This window comes from Capsicum annuum, chromosome 5 (genome assembly GCF_002878395.1).
Source record: "Capsicum annuum cultivar UCD-10X-F1 chromosome 5, UCD10Xv1.1, whole genome shotgun sequence".
NCBI classification, from domain to species: domain Eukaryota; kingdom Viridiplantae; phylum Streptophyta; class Magnoliopsida; order Solanales; family Solanaceae; genus Capsicum; species Capsicum annuum.
In genome coordinates, this window is record NC_061115.1 from 14,494,745 (window position 1) to 14,517,645 (window position 22,901).

Below are 22,901 nucleotides of genomic sequence, written 5' to 3' on the forward strand. Positions count from 1 at the left end.
TGATGAGTTTTGGAAATCCTCTATCGGATATAGTCAAAATCAAGAGAAAGATGTTTGTTGAGCTAGTATATGACATGACTGGTAGAGATTTTCTAAAGCTTTTTGGAAACTTTTGAAACTATTTTCTAAAATTAAGACTACTTGCAAAAATTTATACAAATATTTTACTTAGTGATTGCCTAGATGTCTATTGGAGCAAGGAGTTAGGGTGGAGGTACCAACACGACGGAGTACCTAAAAGATGATGAGGAGAAAACCAAGGACCGAAGGAGGTCAACACGAAGTAGTTTCACTCAAAACTAATTATTTTTCTGTGGATGCATGGATAAGTACACGGAAATAGGAGTCTTTTCAAAATATCCCCAAGCGAGTTGCGAACCACGCCAAAGCATATAATGCTCAAGAATGGTATTTTTGGGTAACCCCAAAGACGGGTTTAATACCCATTTATTGAGGACTTTTTAATTGTCTATCTCATTTCTTGAAACCATGAAGGACAAACAAAGATGCCTTATCTTCTTTATGAATATTATATTTAGAATTTTCCTAAAAAATAGTCGCTAGAAAAAGCGAATTTGTGTCTACTAAATATTTACCTTGAGCGCAGGTACGTTCATGGGAGTCGGCACAATAAATGCAACAATCAAAAGGATCATTAATAGGGGAAGAGTAGAAAGTCATCCTCAAAATTTGCCTTAAAGCAAAGCAAACAATATTTGAGTAATACCCAAACAAGGGTTTTGCCCATTTGCTTGCATCTGGTAGATATGCTATATAATTATTTCTTCAAAAAAAGAAGATTAATAGTAGGATAAGTCATTTAAATTATGATGTTCAGAATTTGTCGTAAAGCTTGACAGTATGAGAGACATTGTGTCTACTAACTGTCTATCTTGAGTACAGGTATACGTGGAAAGCAAGACGCAGACAAAAGGACTCAGGTGAAACTATTTTCAAATCACCGAAAGAACCATATCATCTTATCGCTAAGAGGGCCATTGCATTAAATATTGGATAGCGTCAAGGGTATGATAGCGCCTAAGTGCACACGCAAGTGTAAGTGGTCTTATCAAGTAATATAGTGGCTTTAAGGAAGCCCAAGTATTGATTTCTCAGGGACTTGCGTTCGTCGCCTATCTAATTCTAGTCTAACTAATTGAAAAAAAAAACAAGAATAAAGTTTGTAATTTTGTAAATTAAAAATAAAATAAATAATGCGTAAAAAAAATACTTGAGACAATCAATGAAGAAAAGCCCTGGGTTAAAGCACCTTGAACAATCATACTATGTGTTGAACTTCACTCGCTAACTTGCTTATCTTGGTTGTTGATTCACAGGGTTAATTACATGATTATGGTTTCCCAACCTCTAATCTTTACCTAATATGGACATTACAACTACATCGTTGAGCAGGGATGTAATAATTTAATTAAGTGAATTAAAGCTATCATCCTACGTATGAATCTAGTAAGGCATCTAAGTACTTCCCTGTCCTAGACGCTAAGTTCAACTCTTTATTTCATATAAGAATAAGAACCCATACTTTGTTTATTCCCATGTTCTATCTCCCTATTCCCTTTCTTGAGATCAAAATGTTGACAAAATATGTATTCTAAGGGTCGCGAATCCTTAAAATACTTATAACAAGAATAAACAAACAACCAATAATGATAACCAAAAATTAAATGAATTTAATCCAAAACAATCGTACTCATGTTCTTGGCTTCAATCCTGGAAAGGGAGTCTTTAGCCACTCATAGCCATAATCAACATCCAATTAATTGTATGAATAATTAAAACCATAAAAGAAAACTAAATTAAAGAAATAAAAACCTAAAAAGAAGTTTTGGTAGCCTCCAAGGTTGTTCCAAGTGATCTAGGGGTTCCAAGACTCTCAAAACGGAGTTTGGAAGATTATATTTATAGTAGTCAAGTCATAAATTGACTTGGATTGGGTTTCCACGTTGTTTTCTTTAAGCTGGGCAGAATGATTTTTCCAGACGGCGCGTCGCACTATGCCATCAAATGCCATATTCTATCACACTTTGTGTAATCACGAAAATCCATTATTCAGTAAAATTGTGACATTTACACTCACCGCGACGCGCCACTATCGTGATGAGCCACTGAGTTTTGACAATTGTGAAATCTCCTTTTTCCGCGATGCGTTAAAATTCTAGGTCTTAGAAATTGACAACTGGGCATGTACCGCGACACGGTAAAATCGCGCCAAGTCACTGGAAAGTGAAAACTGTGATTTCCTTCTCCACCACGATGCGCCATAATCGCTGACCAACACTGGATTTTGCCAAATGGGAATTTGAGCCTCTCTGTGATGCGTCATTTTTGCGCAACTCTACTGGAATTCAACCAATGCCATTTTATCGGTCGGCGCGATGTGGTGACTTTATAGACGTGAAGTTCTACCTTCAAACTTGTCTTTCTAAGCTATGTTCCCATCACTTTTATTCCTTCTATCATGACATATCATTAATGTATCCAATTGCGTCTAATTCATCATGATTTGAGTCCTGAAAACACTAATTATATCCATTAGGTACGAAACAAAATTAAAGCTGAATTATACTCAAGAATTCACATCAAAGTTCTCAAAATAAATCCAAATCTGTGTGCATATTGGAGCCTTGAACATATAAATAAACGCAAGATCAGGGTATCATCTGTATCAAATATCTGATGACGCGTGAGATATCATACGCAGGCGTTGAGGATATTATTCGTATTAAATATCTGATGACGCGTAAGATATCATACACTGGCGTCGAGGGTATCATCCGCATTAAATATCTGATGACGCGTGAGATTTCATACGCTGGCATCGACGGTATCATCAGCATTCAATATCTGTTGACATGTGAGATAGCATACAATGGCATCAAGGATATCATCAACATTCAATATCTATTGACACGCGAGATAGTATACGCTGGCGTCGAGGAAATCATCAGCATTCAATAGCTATTGACATGTGAGATATCATACGCCGGCGTCGAGGATATCATCACCTAATATCTGTTGACACACGAGATATCATACGTTAGCATTGAGGATATGATCAACATCTAATATCTGTTGACACGCAAGATATCCTACGCTGGTATCAAGGATATCATCATCATCAATATCTGTTGATATGCGAGATATCATGTGCTGGCATAAAAGATATCATCAACATCTAATATCTGTTGACATGCGAGATATCATACGCTGGAGTCGAGGATATCATCAACATCTAATATCTATTGACATGCGAGATATCATATGATGGCATCGATGATATCTCATCATTTTATGAATCAGTATCTGAATGCATCAAAATCACGCAATCTGAAGGGACGCATTTAAGTCGCTATCTGAAGATGGATGATATGTGAGTTTCTTTGAAATTGACAATTTGAGGGTCATCTATAAGTCATATTATTTGAAATAGGATAGTCTTCAAGATTACCTCTGAATTCATAGACCATAGGTCATCTGTAAGCCGTAACAACATCCTAACCAGATAGTGTGCAAGGTTACCCAATAATTGACAGTTCGAAGGTTATCCATAAGTCGCAACTAAATCCTTATCGGAGAATATACAAGATTATCAAATTGATAGGTCCAAGGGTTATCTATAAGCCATGTCATATCCAAGATTGATTATGTGCAGGATTACCCAAGGACTAGCAATTTGAGAGATATCTATAAGTCATATTGTATCCAAGGTCGGATGATATGCAGGAATATCTAAGAACTAGCGATTGGAGGGATATCTGTAAGCCATCTCTTATCCAAGGTCGGATAATGTTCAGGATTACCTAAGGGCTAGCAATTCAGAGGATATTTGTAAGTCGCCTCATATCCAACATCAAATAATGTGCAAGAATATCTAAAGAATGTCAATTCAAGGGAAATCTATAAGTCGTATCGATTCAAAAGATGCGCAAAAATTACCCAAGATCATATGCAAAGAATCATTGGAAATAACCAGAGAGGTTATCATTCCACAAGCATTATAGGTGACTCAAAAGGGTTGCCACATCAATGCAAGATTAAGCAGTTGCAAGGAGCGTTCTGCATAAAGTATCGTCGGTGTCCAAAAGGGGCCATTCCACTTTGAAGACATATTCAACCGACAAACGAGATAATTATGCGACAACCAAAGAAGTTTGTTGTGTTTATTACTGCAAGACATTTCCTTCGAAACAAGTATATGAGAAGATGACTTCATTTTTTGAATAACAACTAGCGTGGAGGTATGGTAAGACACCAAATACCCCTTTCGTGAATTGTGCTTATTACTAACAATTTTGTTTAAGTTATTGTCGATAGCATACGAGAGGATAAAAATCTCAAAACAAAACCACAGGTGCGGATGACTTCAAAAAGGACGTAGCACAACGTGGAACTCTTTCTTAGCAGCAAAATGGGACATAGTCTAAAGAGGAACGTCAAACTCTTTGGACATGAGCTAAAAGATGATCTCTACCACTATCCAACAACACCCTTGTTAGAAGGCATATGGGAATTTTGAGATATTCTGATTTCAGCTTCACCTTCGGGATATTTCTAAGCTCATACCAAGGGTAAAGTTCTCTTTCTTTCAAGTTCGAGTGATAAGACACCTAGAGTTTTGGAAATTATGTCCAGGTAAATTCTTACCTATGGATGTAAAGAGCTTCATATTCATGTTTAAGAGGTTATAAGCCTTTTTTTCACAACTCAATCAACTTGTCACTTATCCCGAGCCAAAGGTCGTTTGAAATAAAAGACTATCTTTTCTACCGATTGAGTCAAACTACAAGCAGTCTAATTCCCTAAGTCTCGGGGATATGTAGGCTGGGCTCTATGTAGAAAACTCGACTGCATTCCAACCTCCCCCAAAATACCTCTATTCCCCAGCTTTTCAGTTTCATCAAAACTCCAAAACTGTTATAACTGGCGAATTTTATTTTTCTTGAAAATCATGCTTTAAATCAAGCTTTATGAACTACAAGTGGCCTGAATTCTCATGTAACCTGAGATATGTAGGAAACCTGATACCAAGGTTCGGCCATAGCTCCATAAAACCCGTGCAAAAGCCAACCTCTCTCAGATTTGAATTTGTGGTCGGACAAAAATTAGGAATGTCAACCTCCCTTCGCCTAGGTATACTTGCATGCACCCTATCCAAAGAGAGGGGGTAGTTGTTGACACCTAATTTTTACCCTCCACAATTAAATTTAATCCTAGTTTCTTTGATTTTTAATAAAATCAAAATATTTATTTCATTTGAATAAAATTTTGTCAAAAAATATTTGTATGTAATTTTGTCATTTTAAGTAGCAATTATATATTATCGTGTTCAATTATACGTATTATATGATTTGATTACTTAAATATTTATTCTATGAAATATCAGATTTTAATTAAGGATTATTTTGAAAAAATAAATATAATAATTAAAATCTTGATTTAAATATAATTTATTCTCAAAAAAATAATTTATTTGGAGAAATACTTGTTTGATTTTATTAAATCAAGAAGTCTGGGATTATATGACGAATTAATTCGTATCAAACTTCAATTTAATTTACCTAATCTATTAAATTCGATCATAATTGAAACTAAATTACAATAGCAATGCAATTGGCCGATTGACTTTCAGTTTGATCAAAATTTAAATAAAATAGGCTAAACTAGAATTGAAATTATTTTTTGAATAACCCCAAATCTAATTGGGGTTATTTTCTAAATTAACACCCAAAAATTGCCTAAATCCCTAATCTAATTGGGGTTATTTTGACCCCAATTAAATCCAATTGGGGTTATTCGTCCAAGCCCAACAACAAAACAATTTCAGCAAAGTAATATAGCCCCAGCAGCCCAAATCCGTCACATTCCTTTTTACCCATTCATCGGCCTACTCTAACAGCCCAAACCCAACCCAATAACTTGTCTTCTTCATAATACCAACAAACGATAACACACACACATACAACAATATCATCAACAACAATATCCAAACAACAGCGCAACCTGACCCACCGACCCGCTATCAACGGTCACCCAGCAACGACCCAACCTGGCGACCCTGCAACACTCCAAACCAGCTGACCCAAACTTAACCGTTCTATCAAACCAAACCCGTAACCTGTAACCCATCAATCCACATGTAAAGTACAACTCAACACCAAAACATTTCAAAATTGTACGAGTTCGTATGATTTTATAGCTCATCACCTTATTCTCAAGTTGAATTTTGAATTCCCCTTCCAAAAATGTCAAATTACTCTTCGATTTTTCTAATCCGACATCGGTGGGAGCTCAAAATTGAGCCCCTCAATTCTTTTTATACAAACCAGATTGTAGAGCAAATTGGACAAGTCTTGAAGGGGGGGAGGGTGAAAGAAACCTTTGAGCAAAAGTTTTTATTTTTTAGTAAAATTTTATTTCGTATAAAAAATCATCGATCGTTCGAAGTTCTCGAAGTCACGATAAAGCTTTCCAGTGGTGGTCAAGATTTCAGAGAAGGCCCGAGTCCTGTTTTGCTGCTTCGAAACTGGTAATCTTCTTTTCCATTTAATTTTAGTGTTATTTCTTCTTTATCTCATCGTTCTATAGTGATTGTAGTGTTTATTAGCCTTGAATGTTGGGAATTGCTTGCTGTAGATGCTGTTAATGGCCATAGGATTTATGTGTGATGACTATTGTTATGTCATTTTTGCTGGTTTAATGTTCATACTACAATGTTCGCCCCATTGTCGATTCCGTATATTTTTGATTTTGTTATTTTTGGAATTATAATCTCGTGTTAATCTTACTGGTCAGCTGTTAAATTTCTTGTTAGTATATACTGTGAATATGCTGTTCTTTTCCGTATGATTCGATAACTTTCGTCGCGAAGTTTAAACTACTGTTCGTATACTGACTTTGTCTAAAATATTCAAAACATAGTATTCTTTCTATCTGTTGTTCTTCAATTCAGCTGTAAGCTCAATGTGTTGGTATTGCAATTTGAGTTCTAGTTTTGCTTTCAAAGTCATTGCAATCTCTTGAAAATTGTGATCTGTTTTCTCTTGCTAATATTTAGCTGATGAGTTAGTGTTTCCTTGGCATCGTAATACTATTCTTGTTGCACTAGCGTGAATGAGTTTAATGTAATCTAAAAGTCATAGGAAAAAGAAGTAGAAGAATGTTGTTTTATATCTCTTATGGCTTCAAAGTTTCTATTTTTAATTGTTTTATATAAGAGGATAACTTTAGTACTTTCTCTATTTTAATTTGTTCATTGATTGCATTGATAATAGACTTTAAGAAAAAAAAATGGACTTTTTGAATCATATGTTCTTAAATTAAAGAAATGTACAATGTGCCAATATTGCAAGTGAAAGGCTTTGCTTGATGGTTTGAAGTAACTTGTTTTGTGCTAATTTGTTTGGGTCAGAATTAAAGTTAAAGTGATGTGCTGCCTTATGAAATGCTTTTGTACCTTAGTGAATAACTACTGAATGTCGGTTTGCTTATCGTGAAAGAACAAATTGAATTTGAGCAAATTTTGGATCATGTATGTTTTTCTGTTAATTGTTCAAGTGTTTAACAGTGAGTTAGGATTGTTAGTTCTAGACCGATATTAAGTCATCTCTTATTAATTTAAGATTCTTGGTTTGGTCTATTTCTCTCCAAATTTGTGAATTATTTTAAACACTATGTGTTGGCTATAAATTTAGAGTCAGTGTTAATTCTCTTTATCTTTTCTTTGCATGATCCCACCTTGAATTTCAAACGGACTTTTTCCCCTTGCATCTTATAATGGGTCAACATGGCTCTTCTTTTCGAGTCAAGCCGAAAGAAAGCCCAAAGCTGGTTAAATAGCGCATGGATACAAGGAGTCGAAAAAAGAAAAAAATGGGTTAAAGTCCCATCTTTGAAGCAGCAAAGAAGACTTGAAAGTCTCATTTTTTTATTTGCTTATTCATTGTTGCCTTTATTTATTTATTTTTTCATTCAATTATTTATTTATTTATTCATTTTGGGCCTCGAAGCCAAAGTTGTAACTTTAATACAGGTGAAGAGGATTTAGGGTCAAAAAGGCTCGAAAACATAGATTAGGACAGGTGCAAAAATGGGTTGGAAGCCCAATTAGACTAGGACAATTTTCGTTGACTTGGGCCCAATGGCCTAAGTCTTTTACTTCCTTCGCCCTTTCCCTTTATGTGTTTATTTGCTTATTATTTTGTTTAGACTTAGTTAAAATCCCTACTAAGTCATCCAAATTTATTTTACACAAGTCTTTTCGAATAAATCAATCACTTTTCAACAAATCAATCTTTTTGAAGTTAGTCAAAAGATATTTTCAAACAGTCCGAATAACCACAAGTTAGCGGATGTTTTAGGTGCCTTAAACCTTACTAAAATATTAATAGGAGCCGCTTACTCAGAATCTTTAAATTTAAATTATTTTTCTATTTTGGATCATTTAAAGTAGATTTATAAAGGTTTCTTAATTCCTTTTTAAAAATTAAGTGACGACTCTTTAAAGTCAAAATTTTCGCAAAATAATATGTAACTCTTGAAAGTTACTACTCTTTATGACTTGTCATTAATTCAAGAGTAATGTTACACTACGTACATTAATTTTGTGTGTCTTCTTTCACTCTTTTGATGGATGGAACATAAATGATATACCTAATTAAAGAGTATCATTTGAGAAATAAAAGGCAAGAAAATATAGAAAACAAAATACTCTCTCCCTTTCATCAATTCTCTATCTTAATCTTGGCTTCCTATTCTTTGATAATTCTTTGGCAATTGGTTTGGGCAACCTCCAAACTTCTAGCCATGAGTGCACATGTTTGAAAGTAGTTGTGGAACCTTGAGGACCGACCGGCTAGAAGGATTTGCACCGGAGTTTGGCAGAAATTGCTTTCAAGGCAGTGGCTTGCCATGACACAGTGTTTGTGACAACTCTCTTACTATCATTAATTCCTATCCAATATCAATATTATAGTAATTTTTTCCCAATAATTTAAAAGCGATTTACTTACCTACAATATTGATAAATGGCTATTTTTTTGAACAATTTGTATTTTTCTGATTTGTTAAAACTTTAGCCACTAGACGAAAATAACTTTAAATGTTGGTCACAAAAACTTTTAATTTTATTAGAACAATTAGAAGTTGATTATATTTTATTTAATGATGGTTCTAACATTATTACCAGTTCTAACACTATTATGATTGTTAATGAATTTGCTAAAAAGAAGGTTAAAAGGGATAGGAAAAATGTCAGAGGACATTTATTGAATCATATGATTAATACCTTATTTGATTTATTTGTTACTTACAAATCTGCTAAAGAAATGTCAAAACAGGGAGGACAAAATGATGTCCAAGTTCATCTTATTGAGGGTGATAAAGTGATCGTCGATGTAGTCATCGAGATGAACCTGATGGCTAACGAGACTGACTGAGTGTTGGACACAGGGGCTTCAAGGCATTTCTACTCTAATAAAAAGTTGCTCCATGACTTTGTCGAGTCCATTGATGATGAGTGCGTCTACCTGGATAACTCCACTACTGCTGGAGTTATGGGTAAAGGAAAAATCTTGCTTAAATTAATTTCTGGTAAAATATTAGTATTGAACAATTTTCTATATGTTCCCTCTCCCCGTAGTAACTTAGTTTTTGGAGCACTTCTAAATAAAGTAAGCCTTAAACTTATTTTTGAAGCTGATAAAATGATGAATTCTATGCTTTTAAGCTCGAATTTTCCTGACTATATGTGGGAGGTAAGCTGCCTTATTTGTATGTTATATTCTTAATAGAGATCCTGATAAAAGATTAGACAAGACCTCATATGAGTTATGAAAAGTGTTTGTCCTTAACTTGAAATTTCTGAAAGTGTGGAGGTGTTTGACTAAGGTTGGTCTGCCAAATTTTAGACTGATAAGAGTAGGCTCTAAGATTTTTGACACTGTCTTTAATGGTTATGCTCAAAACAGTGCTGCATATAGATTTATGTCTTAGAAAAATTATGTACCTAGTGATATGTAGAATAATACTTCTTTATGACTCAACCTGAGGATTTTGTGGTCCGAGCACAAGAGGATAAAGTATGCAAATTGAGAAAGTCCTTATATGGACTAAAGCGGGCGCCTAAGCAGTGGTATGAAAAATTTAATTTCACACTAATGGCTTTGTTGTTAATTCATCTGATACCTGTGTTTGTTCTAAAATAATAGGATCAGATTGCGTGATTATATGTTTATATGTGGATGACATGTTAATCTTTATCCCTAATGTGAATGTTGTAAATGAGATTAAGAAATTTTTATTTTCTAAATTTGAAATGAATGACCTTGGAGAAACTGATGTGATTTTAAGGATAAAAATAAAAAAAACTGTTAATGGTTTCTCTTTATGTTAGTCTTATTCTATTGAAAATGTTTGATTATTTTGATGTAGTTTCAGTGAGAACTCCTTATAATCCTAGCATACACTTGAAAAAGAATAGAGATTTCAGTGTTTCTCAAACTGAATATGCTAAAATAATTATAATGTTTCTCATGAACTATAATCGGCCTGATATAGCTTATGTTGTTAGTAGATTGAGTAGATATACTCATAATCCCAGTAGTGAACACTGGAATACTCTTCATAGCTTGTTAAGGTATCTGAGAGGTACTATGGATTGGTGTTTACAGTTTAATAAGTTTCCTGCCATTTTAGAAGATTTTTGTGATACAAACTAGGTGACTGACAATGATGAAGTTAGCTCGACCAGAGGCTATGTGTTTACTTTGGGTGAAGGTGCTACTTCGTGGAAGTCTTCAAAGCAGACTTGTATAGCACGTTCTACCATGGAATCTGAATTTATTGCTCTTGAGTTGGTAGGGCAAGAAGCCCAGTGACTGAGAAATCTTTTGACAGATGTGCTTTTATGGGAAAGACAAATGTCACTAGTCACTTTACATTGTGACTCACAGGTGGCAATTGGCTAAAAATAGTGTATACAATGGTAAAAAGAGACATATTCGCATCAGACATGGTGCAGTTAAACAATTTTTGAAACATAGTGTTATTTTCTTGGAATATATAAGATTCAAAAGAAATTTAGCGGATCCTATGACCAAGGGTTTGACAAGAAAAATGGTCCTTGAATTGTCAAGGGGGATGGGGCTAAAGCCCATGAATTGAGGTAATATGGTGGATACCCATTTGTGGTCAAACGAAGCCATATAGGCCTTCAATAAACACTACATATACTATTCCTATGATGTGAGGTAGTGTATTATAAGGTTGAGCTTATTTTTGCTCATAAAGATCCATAGACTTAAGTTGGTCTATGAGATAGACTTGATGGATCACCTACGTGAGTATAAAAGGTTGGTCACCTTTTTGTGAAAGACTTGGGTCGTCTTTCTAGAGAACTCATGAGACCCAAGGTTTATGTGCATGACCATAAAAGCACTTTGTAGTATCGCGGAGGTTGCTTAAAATCAAGGATATGGTGTGTGTTGTGGGGGTCTCAACTTATGTACATCTAGTTCAAGAGTACTTCACTTTTTGAATATTTGTTATTGCCTCACATGACTACGTGTCAATTCAAATAGAAAGATATTGACACTTAAGTACATGTTCCTTCCTTTTGCCCAAAAATTATTCCATTCTTTATCTTTGCATTAGTAGGGGATTGAAGGATAATTCCTTCTTAATTAATGCAAAGATTTAAAAACTCTCGTAACTCTCTATAATAAATTTGTGTGAACATCCGTAAGTCATAAGAGTTAATAGGATGTGAGAGTTACTACTTCATAAATGTAAATTCATTCAAATGACGATTAAATACAACTTTGTGAATGAAAGATATTCAGAAGTCTTAAAAGTTACTACCCTTTATGACTTGTCATTAATTCAAGAGTAATGTTACATTACGTACATTAAATCCATATGTATTCTTTTACTCTTTTGATGGATGAAACATAAATGATATACCTAATTAAGGAGTATCATTTGAGAAATAAAAGGCAAGAAAACATAGAAAACAAAATACTCGCTCCCTTTCATCAATTCTCTATCGTAATCTTAGCTTTCTATTCTTTGAAAATTTTTGGGAAATTAGTTTGGGAAACCTCCAAACATCCAACCACGAGTGCATATGTTTGGAAGTATTTGTGGAACTTTGGGGAGTGACAGGCTAGAAGGATTTTGTAATACCTCGTACCTTTTCTAGTAAAAATCCGTCCCTAGAATGTTAAGGGATATCTTCCAAAATGAAGAATAATTATTTCATGTGGAATTTTCCAGATTTAGACCTCCCATTATGTGAAAAATTTAATAAGCTTTCCAACGACATAAGATTCGCCTAAATCTGACGATTGAGTGAGAAGTTAGGGCTATTTTAAGCTTTAGTCGTAAAACACCATGATTTGGGTCCTTAGCGCGTCGTGAAGATGATTTAAACGAAAATTGTCAAATTCTAGTGAGACTCGCGATATTGGCGCATTATGGAGAGGTCAAATTTCCCATTCGTCAAGATCTAGTGGAACTCCGCGATTTGCCCATGTCGTGGAGAAGCCCTTTTTCCCGTTTGTCCATTTCCAGTGGCTCACCGTGATGGTGGCGCATCACAGCTATGGACCAAATGGAAATATAGTAGAGCATTGTGATGGCTCCGCGTCGTAGTGTCTTTCAAGGTCCCATTTGGCAGATTCCAGTTGGCCACCGCGATTATGGCGCATCGGCCAACTGGAATCTCTTTGGTCTCTTTAAATGGGTCTCTTTGGTCTTTTCCCAAGCCCTAAGTCATGAATAACAGATGATTTAACCCATCCTAAGCATATTAAATTCACTTTTCACCAAAATACTCTAAAAGAAAATCCTAGATCCTCAAACTTTCTTCCCAAGAAATCTAAATTCCTTCGTTAATTCTCCATAATTCAAGATTAAGGATTTCCAATACAAGAACTCTAAGAATTCATATCCAAAGCATCAATAAATATCCAATAGTCAAGTCTTAGCATCTAAGATCATCAATTGAGGTATGTGGGGAATGAACAAGGATAATCCTTTCATCCTTGTGCCCAAAACTTATTTTAAATTACAAATTTACTGAATTTTAAATGATTTCTCATGAAATTAAAGTTAGGGTTTATACCCAATACTGCTACTGATGAGTTTATGAGATTTCCAATGATTTAGAAGTTGAATTGCATGTTTATGTTCATATTTTCATGTATATTGCAGAAATTTCCAGATTTTAAGTTGATTTATAAATGTTTACTTCACCAAGCATGAATAGTATGATGTTTTAACATGAGTTTGATGCATGGGTCATTAAACCCTAATTAAGATTTCTATTTCAAGATTGTTTGTGCTATGAGCATCCTAAGATGAGATTATTCTCAAATTTTCTATAAAGATTTGCATTTTTAGTCCTGAGCTAAGATAAAAAATTCACTTTTTTTATATGACTTGAGATTTAAATAAAGAAAGAGCATTATTGGATTTCTTGTAAACCCTTGTGCTATATTTTTGAAGTGAATTTCTTAAGATCCTGAGCATAAGAATGGGAGTAGCATTTAGCATCGAGATGGGTATGTTATCAAGGTTTCATGCCCCAGAACTACGAGCCACCGTAGGATTAATATTATTCTCACTTCTACGTGGATGACTAAGATTGTGATCACATAAGATAAGAAGTTCTATTCCGATGGAAAGGGTAGAATAGCTCAACCCAACGCGGGCAAGATGTGGGACTCCATGAATGCTCACATGGTATATGTCGGTTAGAAGAACCTCCCCAAAAGATGTCCCCTACTCTTAAAAGCCTTAAGATAAAAGAATATGTTTTGAAAGCTATGGTTTTAAGATTCTTAAACTCTTGAGATAAAGTATTTCCCTTACAAGTTGACAAGATGATGTAGTAGCTTTCAGAAAGAGCAGATTTTAGAATGAATGTAATGGCTCACAATATTCATATTATACACTTTATTTTCCATGATTTATGATCTTCAGTTTTCAGATTACTCAAGCCTATGTGAGTCATTTATATTTAGCATGCATGATCTTTTTGTATAAATTGTGATGATATTATTTACTTATTGCATTCACCCCATATGCTCAGTACATCCTCAAAGTACTGATCCACATATACGTTTATGTGCTACATTATCTCATAATGTAGGTTCAGGTGCTCAGTCTCAGTAGTGTGAGTGATTTCAGAGCATCTCATCTACATTTATGTAGTTGGTGAGTCCTTATAGTTTGGGTACTTAGATATTCATATTTTCAGTTTATTAATAAATATTTTCATATTCATTTCAAACAGTTTGAGTCAGCTGGGGCCTGTCCCAGTGACTCTCTAGATTCAGTCAGTAGAGGCTAGTCGGACTACTAAATTCAGTTTTAGACTTTTGATTCAATATTTAGATTTTCCAGTATTGTTTTACCAAGAAATGTGAGATTAGAATATTTTCAGATAAGATTTTTGCATCTATTATGATTTTATATTTATTTCCCCTATTTTGAGGTCCAGGCTTAGTAGAAAGTAGCCAGGGTTAGCTCAGGACTACTTGTAGTTCAGAGCACTATGTGGCATCCCTAGAACTCAGATTTTGATGAGTTACAAACTTGGTATCAGAACCTAAGGTTTAGAAAGTCCTAGGGAGTCAGACAAGCTGCGTTACGTAGAGTCTTGATCATCGGTGTGAAGTGTGCCACATCTATCGGCTAGAGACTATGGAGCATTTTAGGAAATAATCTCTTCTTTCATGATCTATTGTACATTCAGTATCTCTATCTACTTCTAACTTGTATTTTCACGTGATAGAAAATGCCTCCTCGTCGAGCTAACGCATGCAGAAATGATAAGAAGCCACCTCAGCCCGCAAATTCTTTGAATGAGAATTTGTCATATACAGAGTTTTGGGCTATATTTCAAGTGCTAGCCCAAGCTGTGACAACTAATATTTAGGGCAGCCGTCAGGCTGCAGTCCCACCCCAGCAAGACGAGGACTTAGCCTCTGCCAAAATTCAAGATCTTATGAGATGAACCCGCCAGAATACTTTGGGTCGAAAGAAGGTGAGGACCCACAATTTTATCTTGATGAGGTGAAGAAGATCACCCAAATTATGCATGTTTCTGAAGATAAAAGTGTAGAGTTGGCATCCTATAGGCTGAAGGATGTTGCATATGATTGGGTAGTAATGTGGAAGAAAAGTAGAGGGGAGAATGCAGCTCCTATGACTTGGCAGATATTTCAGGATGTGTTCTTAGACAAGTTCTTCCCACGTGAGATAAGGGATTCTAAGATAGAAGAGTTTATGAACTTGAGGCAGGGCTCAATAATGGTGAAGGAGTATTGCCTCAAGTTCAACCAATTATCTAAGTATGACCCTGATCAGATGACTGACCCTAGGTCAAGCATGAGTAAGTTTGTGACAGGTGTTCTGGGTTGGTAATTAAGGAGTGTAGGACTACTATTCTCATTGGAGACATGGATCTTGCTAGGTTGATAATGTATGCTTATCAAATTGAGGCAGAGAATTTAAAGGAAAGAGAGAGAGTGAATAAGAGGGCTAGAACAGGGAAGTTTAATCATGGTCAGAATAGGTCTGGAGGAGGAAACCGTTCACAGTTTTAGAATTGTTCATCTATGCCTGCATCTTCTTTAGCCAGTGCTCCTGTACCCAAAAATAGGAAGAAACAGTGGGGCAAGTCTTCCATGTCCAGATCTCAGAATAGGGTGAGTGGGAAACCTAGTTATCCACCATGTGCTAGGTGTGGTAAGGCCCATCTGGGTGAGTGTTTGTGGGGTCGAAATGGTTGTTATGGTTTTGGCCAGCCGGGTCACAGAATCAAAGAGTGCCCGCATGTTAGACAGGGAAACAAAGATGTTCGTCCCCAGACTTAAGCTAATAGTGCACCAGCTCCTCTAGGTTACCCAGCTCATCCTCAGGGCGCTTTATCCAATACCAGTGGCGGTCAGAACCAGAATTAGTTTTATGCTTTACTATCCCATCAGGAGAAGGAGGATTCACTAGATGTTGTTACCGGTATGCTTCGTGTCTTTCATCTTGATATTTATGTGTTATTAGACGCTGGGTCGAGTTTTTCTTATGTGACCCCATTAGTTGCAATAAATTTTGAGATAAATTTTGAAAAGATCCCTGAGCCCTTCTTAGTTTCTACTGTAGTAGGTGAGTCAGTTGTTGCTAAGCAAATCTATAAAAAGTGTCCTATCACTATCCTTCATAAAGTCATATTAGAAGACTTGATAGAGTTAGATATGGTTGATTTTCATCTTATCCTTGGTATGGATTGGCTCTATTCCTGTTATGCTTCTATAGATTATCGCACCCGTGTGGTGAAGTTTCAGTTCCCAGATGAGACAGTCTTTGAGTGGTCAGGTACTTCAGTATCTCCCAAGAGTCATTTCATATCTTATCTCAAAGCCAGAAAGTTGATATCAAAAGGGTGCATTTACTATCTAGTTTGAGTCAATGACACAAAGTATGAGACTCCAACAATACAGTCCATCCGAGTGGTCAATAAGTTTCCTGATGTTTTTCCAGAAAATCTTCTAGGGGAATCTCCTGATAGAGAGATAGAATTCGGTATTGACCTTCTTCCCGATACTCAGCCTATTTCTATCCCTCCTTATCATATGGCTCCCTCCAAGCTTAAGGAGTTGAAAGAACAACTCAAAGATCTTTTAGATAAAGGTTTCATAAGGCCTAGTGTTTCTTCATGGGGTGCTCCTGTCCTATTCGTGCAAAAGAAAGATGGTTCCTTGCACATATGCATTGACTATCTCCAACTAAATAAGGTCACAGTCAAGAACAAATATCCTCTTCCTAGAATTGATGACTTATTCGATCAACTCCAAGGTGCAAGTTATTTCTCAAAGATAGACCTTAGATCTGGCTATCATCAGCTTAAAGTAAGGGAGTGTGATATTCCAAGGACAGCCTTTAGAACCCGTTATGGTTATTTTGAGTTTCTAGACATGTCTTTCAGGCTAACCAATGCCTCAGTAGCTTTCATGGACCTCATGAATCGACTGTTCAAATAGTATCTAGACATGTTTTTCATAGTATTCATAGATGATATCCTTGTGTACTCCCGTAGTGAGGATAACTATGTAGATCATCTTAGAATTGTCTTGTAAACTCTTAAAGATCATCAATTATTTGCTAAATTCAGCAAGTGCAAATTTTGGCTAAGATCAGTAGCCTTTCTCTGTCATATTATTTCCCCGATGGCATTAGAGTTGATCCCCAAAAGACAGAAGCCATAAGGAATTGGCCTAGACCTATCTCTCCGTTAGACATTAGGAGTTTCTTGGGTCTAGCTGGTTATTACCACTACTTTGTTAAAGGTTTCTCATATATTGCGTCTCCTATGTCTAGATTGACCCAAAAGAAAATTAAGTTCCTGTGGTCAGATTCCTGCGAGAAAACTTTTCAAGAGTTGAAGACTCGACTCACTTCAGCCCCAGTTTTAGCGTTACCCGATGGTACAGATGATTTTGTGATGTATTATGATGTCTCTAGAGTTGGTTTGGGTTGTGTGTTAGTGCAGAGAGGTAAGGTCATAGCCTACGCCTCTAGATAGCTTAAGCCTCATGAGAAGAATTACCCAACCCATGATCTCGAGTTAGCTGTTGTGGTGTTTGCTTTGAAAATTTGGAGACACTATCTGTATGGTGTACATGTTGATGTGTTCACGGACCATAAAATCTTGCAGTATGTGTTTATCCAGAGGGAGTTAAATCTTCGTCAGAGGAGATATTTAGAATTATTTAAGGATTATGATATAAGTGTGTTCTATCATCTGGGCAAGGCCAATGTAGTGGCAGGCGCCCTTAGTAGATATTCTATGGGCAGTGTTTCTTATGTGGAGAATGATAAGAAAGAGCTAGTGCGAGAAGTTCATCGTTTGGCTAGTTTGGGTGTTAGGCTGGTTGACTCAGCTGAAGGAAATGTTTGGGTTCAGAGTAGTTCCGAATCTTCCCTAGTTTCGGAAGTGAAGGAGAAGCAAGATATGGATTCTAGTTTGACCAAATTGAAGGAGTCAGTTAAAGACCAAAAAGTGAAGGTTTTCTCCCAAGGGGGAGATGGCGTGTTGAGATACCTAAGTAGATTGTGTATGCTATGTGTTGAGATAGCGGATTATGGCTGAAGCACATGGCGCACATTATTCTATTCATCCAGGTGCTACCAAGATGTATCGCGACTTACGAGAAATCTATTGGTGAAGTGGTATAAAGAGAGACATAGCGGAGTTCGTAGATAAATGTGCAACTTGTCAACAAGTTAAGATGGAGCACCAAAGACCTAGTGATACGTTGCAAGAGTTTTGTATTCGTACTTGGAAGTGGGAAAAGGTGAATATAGATTTTATGACTGGTTTACCCCATTTGCGTTATCATCATGATTTGGTTTAGGTTATTGTAGGTTATTGTAGACAGGTTGACTAAGTCAGCGCATTTATTGCTAGTTCACAGGTCTTATACAGCTGAGGATTATGCTAAGTTGTATGTCTGAGAGTTAGTCAGATTGCATGGAGTGCCTTTATCCATCACCTCAGATAGGGGTACTTAGTTTACTTCCCAGTTTTGGAGAGCTTTTCAGAAGGGTCTTGGTACCCAAGTTTATCTTAGTTCATCTTTCCACCCTCAAACAGATGGTCAAGAAGAGAGGACCATCCAAACTCTAGAAGATATGTTGAGAGCATGTGCTTTTGATTTCAAAGGTAGTTGGGATGAACATTTGCCATTGATTGAGTTTGCTTATAATAACAGTTACCATTCTAGCATTCAGATGGCCCCATTTGAGGCTCTTTATAGGAGAAAATGTAGATCACCTATAGGTTTGTTTGGAGTGGGTGAGGCTACTTTGGTTAGGCACGATGCAGTATTTGAAGCTATGGAGAAAGTTAAGTTGATTAGAGAAAGATTGAAAACAGCCCAGAGTCATCAGAAATCATATGCAGACGTGAGAATAAGGTACCTCGAGTTTGAGGTTGGTGATTTAGTGTATTTAAAAATTTCACCCATGAAAAGGGTAAAGAGATTTGGCAAAAAAGGGAAGCTTAGTCCCCGGTATACTGGCCCTTATAAAATTCAAAGTCCTGTTAGGAGAGTAGCTTATGAGCATGATTTGCCTGCAGACTTGTCAGTTGTTCATCCTGTATTCCATGTCTCTATGCTTAAGAAGTGCATCCGTGACTCCACTATTTTAGTTCCTTTGGAAAGCTCAGATATTCAGAACGGCCTTTCATACGAAGAGATTCCAGTTAAGACTTTAGATCATCGGATCCGTAGAATAAGGAACAAAGAAGATCCTTTGGCCAAAGTTCTTAGGCAGAATCAGTCTGTTGAGGGTTCCACTTGGGAAGCAGAAGTAGATATGCGAGCCAAGCACCCTCATCTTTTCTCCACAAACTCAGATTTAGCCGAAGGTAATACTCTTCCTTGATTCAGTTCTTTTCTAATCATATATTCAGCTATATAGTTTTCCTCATGTAAGTTCATGCACTCACAGAATTATTCAGAAGCTCAAAATGATTTAGATTCAGTTGTTCAGTTTATTTCAGTTGTGCATGATAGCTCATACCCTTAGATTCCTCAGTATTCTCAGCTTATCTAGCCACATTTGAGGATGAATGTTCCCAAGGGGGAGATATTGTAATACCCTGTACCTTTTCTAACGATATAAGATTTGCCTAAATCCGACGACCCAGTGAGAAATTAGGGCTATTTTAAGCTTCAGTCATAAAACACCGTGATTTGGGTCCTTAGCATATCGCGGAGACGGTTTAAATGACAATTGCCAAATTCCAGTGAGACTCTACCATATTGGTGCATCACGGAGAGGTCAAATTTCCCATTCATTAAGATCCAGTGAAACTCCACAATTTCTCCGCATTGCGGAGAAGCCCTTTTTCCCGTTTGTCCATTTCCAGTAGCTCACTGCAATGGTGGCGCATCGCAGTAATGGCCCAAATATAAATCTAGCAAAGTATCACGATGGCTCCATATCGCGGTGTATTTACAGGTACCAGTTGGCAGTTTCTAGTAGGCCACCGCGATCATGACCCGTCACGCCATGGGCCGAATTCAGTAATTTTTCTAGTTCCGAGTAAAAATTTAAAAGGTTCTCTTTGGTCTTTTCCCAAGCCCTAAGTCATGAATAACAGATGATTTAACCCATCTTAAGCATATTACGTTCACTTTTCACCAAAATACTCTCAAAGAAAACCCTAGATCCTCAAACTTTCTTCCTAAGAAATCCAAATTTCTCCATTAATTCTCCAAGGTAATTCAAGATTAAGGATTTCCAATACAAGAACTCTAAGAATTCATCTCCAAAGCATCAATAAAGATTCAAGATTCAAGTCTTAGCATCTAAGATCATTAATTGAGGTATGTGGGGTATGAACAAGGATAATCCTTTCATCCTTGTGCCCAAAACTTATTTTAAATTACAAATTTACTGAATTTTATATGATTTCTCATGAAATTGAAGTTATGATTTATACCCAATATTGCTACTTATGAGTTTATGAGATTTCCAATGATTTAGAAATTGAATTGCATGTTTATGTTCATATTTTCATGTATATTGCAGAAATTTCTAGATTTGAGTTGATTTATGAATGTTTACATCATCAAGCATGAATATTATGATGTTTTAACATGAGTTTGATGCATGGGTCATTAAGACCTAATTAAGATTGCTCTTTCAAGATTGTTTGTGCTATGAGCACCCTAAAATGAGATTATTCTCTGATTTTCTATAAAGATTTGACCTTTTTGGTCCTGAGCTAAGATAAAGAATCCACTTTGTTTGTATGACTTGAAATTTAAAGAAAGAAAGAACATAATTGGTTTTCTTGTAAATCCTTGTGCTATATTTTTGAAGTGGATTTATTAAGATCATGAGCATAAGAATGAGAGTAGTATTTAGCACCGAGATGGGTATGTTACCAAAGTTTCATGCCCCAGAACTACGAGCCACCGTAGGATTAAGATTATTACCACTTCTACGTGGATGACTAAGATTGTGACCACATAAGATAAGAAGTTCTATTCCGATGGCAAGGGTAGTACAGCTCAACCAAAAGTGGGCAAGATGTGGGAATCCATGAATGCTCACATGGTGTATGTCGGTTAAAAGAACTCCCAAAAAGATGTCCCCTGCTCTTAAAATAGTCTATTGGTTTAAATCCTTAAGATAAAAGCATATATTTTGAAAGCTATGGTTTTAAGATTCTTAAAGTCTTGAGATGAAGTATTTCCCTTACAAGTTGACAAGATGATGTAGTAGCTTTCAGAAAGAACAGATTTTAGAACTGAATGTAATGGCTCACACGATTTATATTATACACTTTATTGTCCATTATTTATGATCTTCAGTTTTCAAATTACTCAAGCCTATATGAGTCATTTACATTTAGTATGCATGATCTTTTTTTTTTTTTTAATAAATTGTGATGATATTGTTTACTTATTGCATTCACCCCTATATGCTCAATACATCCTCAAAGTATTGATCCACATATATGTCTATGTGTTACATTGTCTCATAATGTAAGTTCAGGTGCTCAGTCTCAGCAGCGTGAGTGATTTCAGAGCATCTCATCTACATCTCTGTAGTTGGTGAGTCCTCATAGTTCGGCGACTTAGCTATTCATATTTTCAGTTTATTAATAGATGTTTCCATATTCATTTCAGACAGTTTGAGTCAGCTGGGGCCTGCCCCAGTGACTGACTCTCTAGATTCAGTTAGTAGAGGCTTGTCGAACTACTAGATTTAGTTTTAGACTTTTGATTCAATATTCAGATTTTCCAGTATTGTTTTACCAAGACTTGTGAGATTAGTATGTTTTCAAATAAGATTTCCGCATCTATTATGATTTCATATTTATTTCCCCTATTTTGAGATCCAGACTTAGTAGAAAGCAGCCAGGGTTAGCTCAGGACTACTTGTATTTCAGAGCGCGCATCCCGGAAACTCAAATTTTGGGGCGTTAAAGATTTGCACTGGAGTCGGGCCGAAATCGCTTTAAAGCAGTGGCTTGCCACGACATAGTGTTTGTGACAACTCTCTTACTATCATTAATTCCTATCCAATATCAATATTGTAGTAATTTTTTTCCAACAATAAAAATCGAGGAGAAATCCACACTTCTTGAACCTAATCCATATCTAGAAGTAGCATTCCCTTCATTTCTAAATTCTTGTCACATATTTAGTTTGCACGTTACTTAAGAAAAATATTAATTAGAGGGTAATTTGACTAAATTATCCTTACTTATTATTCATCTTTCTGTTGCACCATTTGAATATCTCTCCATATTTATGATTAAGAATAAAAGTAAAATAAATAACCAATCATGTCTTGATTTTTAAAACGACAAATATTAATACTATTTATTTTTAATAAGGATGACAAATATTTTAAAATGGAATGAGTATAACGTTTATCTTGGGAAAGATGGAGATTAGTAGAATATGATGGATAAGAAGCTAAAAGAATAATGAAAAAATTGCTTAAATACAATAGCTTACCTTAACTACTTGAAATCTCAACCGTTTTAATTATATTTAAATCCATGATTTATACTATATCTCTTAAAATATCTGATACAACACTACTAACCCTAAACGTCAACGACAATTCCTCCATTCTTGGCTTAAATCAAGCAACTTTACCTTGTAGTTACTCCCAAATCCGAATTTGAATCGGAGTCCTGTTTTCCCCAACTTCATCCTCAATTTCAACTTAGAAGCTTCAACAACTAATTCTAATCCTCATTATTATTTTCTCAAGCCATTTAAACACTACTTCATTTTCCATTTTTCTTCTTGCATCTTGACAATTTTGATTTAAAAAATTCTCTCAACAAC

At 35.8% G+C, this 22,901-nt stretch overlaps 1 long non-coding RNA gene across 2 annotated transcripts; it reads left to right on the forward strand.

Annotated features, from left to right (window-relative positions):
* Positions 1–5,751: 5,751 nt before the first annotated feature.
* LOC124898711 lies at positions 5,752–7,876 on the forward strand. Of its 2 annotated transcripts, none has more exons than XR_007055426.1 (2): positions 5,752–6,547; positions 7,828–7,876. It is a non-coding gene; the product is annotated as an uncharacterized LOC124898711 (long non-coding RNA). The 2 variants fall into 2 exon arrangements; XR_007055425.1 differs by having other exon boundaries at positions 7,835–7,876.
* Positions 7,877–22,901: the final 15,025 nt, after the last annotated feature.